We start from the raw sequence: 3163 nt of genomic DNA on the forward strand, positions 1-3163 counted from the left end.
TCTTTCTTAGTGTTGTTTGGTGGATGTCTTATGTATCTTAATCTTGCTTTCTTCAATTATTGCATAACAATCTACTATGGTAAAATTGTTGAAAAGCCTTCCTCCTCTGCCAAGTAAAGTGTTGGTCTCTGCTGTGTCTCTTTGGTGAATCTGGCGAAGCATAAAGTATTCTCGCATTTGTTAGATACAACCTCCTAATTTCTTTGCGAGTGTGGTGATATATGGTATGTCTAAATGGAAACAATCTATGGAAATAATGGATATTGAAGTGGTATAAAGAGATTGTAAGTCACTAATTCTCTTTGAAATCCTTGTTACCGATTTTTCCACAATAATATCTCTTCCATACTCTCAGATGTCGCGTATTTATGGGTTGTTGGTAGTATTGGGGTTTCTCGATGAGAGAATTGTTCATGTAACTCTTTGGTGATCTAAAACTTTTACTATTTCTATGTGCATTCATTTAATATATTTGTTAATCCACTTTTATTTCTTTGTCTAATCCTTGCTTATCTTGTATTGAAACATGACAATCTATAAGCTGGTTGCATGTGCTCTACCATATAGTTTGAGCAAATTTGGTTTCTCAATTGTTGGTAGGTTAATGATCTAATGTTGATGGTTTGACACGTAATTTAAAAAACATATGGTCCGGTGTTTGATTTAACTATTGTCAACAACTCCACCAATTGATGTAATTGAAAAGTGAGTTGTGAGCTCTAATTTGTTCATTAATTTTTGAACTTTTGTTTCAAGGATTTACGTTAAGTGTCTTTTAAAAATGGGGTTGTTATTTTCAGTTTTAAGTAAGACCTTGTTTCTTTATGTTAAATTCGGGTTAGTATGTTTTAAACATCAATTCTTTCTTCATATACATTGTTGCATTATGTAATTCACATATAAGTGAGCCCGTTGACATATGAAGGTTCAAAACATGTTCCTGTAATTGTGCAAAGTGGATTATAAAGAAGTTAGAGCTATATCCCACACTAATATATATTAGCTCTCAGATGACTTGAGGTTATTAGGACAGGCGTTTAGAAAGTGACGACATTTATCTAATAATGGTTTTTCAAAGGTGTGATATTATTTGTCTATATATATACATATTGGGAAAGAGAGAGAGAGAGAGAGAGAGAGAGAGAGAGAGAGAGAGAGAGAGAGAGAGAGAAAGAACATTTTATATAAGTTTTTGAGATGTCTTGAAATTATATATGCGGAATTTTGGAAAATACAAATTGTGGATTGATTATTATTTTTACAATACAATCAACATTAATCATACTAACACAAAAAAACAGGTATTAAATTTTAAAACAAACAATATAATAGTGTTAGTAAATTACAGGTAATGCACATGAATGAGAAAGTGTTATTTAAACAATTATGCTATAGGAATATTATTAGCTTTGTTTATTTTTCCAAGTGTATGTTTTGTCTTTGATGCTAAAAAAATATCTAAGAATTATCACAAATTGAAAATTTTTTAATATCAAACATAAAGCATTAGTGTGCAAAAGCAGAATAATACTTACTTTTGTGTTGAGTAGCCATTGTAATCTTTTGAATATTGCCATAAGTTTTGCTTGTTGAAGCTTCATGAACTTCATCAAAACTTAATCGTGGTGTGTTGATAGTTTCAACCTCATCATTGCCATGGAGTATGTTTGTTTCAATATTCCTTGTTCTTGCTCTATCAGTAGTTATAGTAGGACTGATAGGCTTTGTATAAGTGCTAGATTGTGATCTCCTAGTTTTAAGGATCTTCATACGTTTCTTTCGATTGACTTTAGCTACAACTTTGTTGATTGTAGGTAATAAATTGACTTTTTCTGAATGTTGATGTACTCTTGGCATCCCTAGTGCTATGCAAATGTATTGGCATAAAATTTTAGTAAGTTCCCTTAAAAACAAAATATTAGAGACAAAGGAAATATTTGTTAATGACTTCATATCTTTAGCTTTATCATTTTCATTTAAACAATATGTATATATTTATATATATATATTAACAACCAAGATATGGCACAACTTTTACATATACATGAATTTAATAAAAGAATAAAACATTCCATCATTTTCTCAATATGAAATAGGGTAAAATGTAAAATGTTTGAAAAATGTTATCAAATTAAAAATATGGAAGGTAATATAAGATTTTGGGGTTGGGGGAAGACTAACTCCGTATAACCATATATATATATATATATATATATATATATATATTTCATGAGCAATACATTGATTTATATGTTTATCATGAAATTCTAAAATATTTGGAACATGTAATTAAATAAAAAATATATGGAGCGGCATATGAAAGGTGGGGGTGGGGGTGTAGAGAAGATTAAAGGCATAGGACTATATAATTAATTTTTTCATGGAGGATATATTGATTTTTATGTTCATCATACAACATCAACAAAAATTGATGGGTTTAGTTTTCCATATCATTTACACACAAACATAAAAAAAATTAAAAAACAAAACAAACTTATGTAGAACAACCTGATGAAGATGATAAATTTCAAAACAAAAGTACATACCTTTTGTTGCAAGCTTTGTTTGAAATAATTAAATACCAAAACGAAAGGAAGGCTTATGTTGGATCATTTATGGTGAGTGTTATAAAGCACTGAGATGTGTTTATGAGAACCCTTATTGCTAGGTTTGGAATTTTTGGTTTTAGAATAATTAATGTGATTAGGTGATTTAAACTTCACTGCCTAACAATTCTAAAGCTTGATGAAGACATATTCCATCATATGTCTTTATCATGGAAGCAATCATTTGATTAATTTATACATGGGTTTATATGTCATTATCATAGAAGCAATTATTTGTTCAAGCTGTCCATCTGCACAACATGGTTACCATTCTTTACATAACATCCAATGTTCTTTGTTTAATCTCTCTATCTCTAAATGTATCCAATGGTCAGAAATACTTATAACATAATCCCAATTATAAAAAGTTTAAAAATAACTGAAGAATTAAAACCAATAATTGTGGATAATGAAATAACAATGGCTATAACAAAAGGTTTTTCAAAGAAATGCTAATATTTTTATTTTTTTAGTGGTTATGATTCGGTCAATGCAATTAAAAAGGCGAAACATTGATTGGAATTCTTAGTTTATGTCAAACCATTTGACAGAATGAA

General features: G+C 29.3%; 1 long non-coding RNA gene across 1 annotated transcript; it reads right to left on the bottom strand.

Annotated features, from left to right (window-relative positions):
• Window positions 1–910: 910 nt before the first annotated feature.
• LOC120278149 lies at window positions 911–2669 on the bottom strand. The gene is made up of 3 exons (XR_005541564.1): window positions 2547–2669; window positions 1536–1865; window positions 911–940 (listed from the first exon to the last, which is right to left on the bottom strand). It is a non-coding gene; the product is annotated as an uncharacterized LOC120278149 (long non-coding RNA).
• Between the last annotated feature and the right edge of the window lie 494 nt (window positions 2670–3163).

Source organism: Dioscorea cayenensis, chromosome 15 (genome assembly GCF_009730915.1).
Source record: "Dioscorea cayenensis subsp. rotundata cultivar TDr96_F1 chromosome 15, TDr96_F1_v2_PseudoChromosome.rev07_lg8_w22 25.fasta, whole genome shotgun sequence".
NCBI classification, from domain to species: domain Eukaryota; kingdom Viridiplantae; phylum Streptophyta; class Magnoliopsida; order Dioscoreales; family Dioscoreaceae; genus Dioscorea; species Dioscorea cayenensis.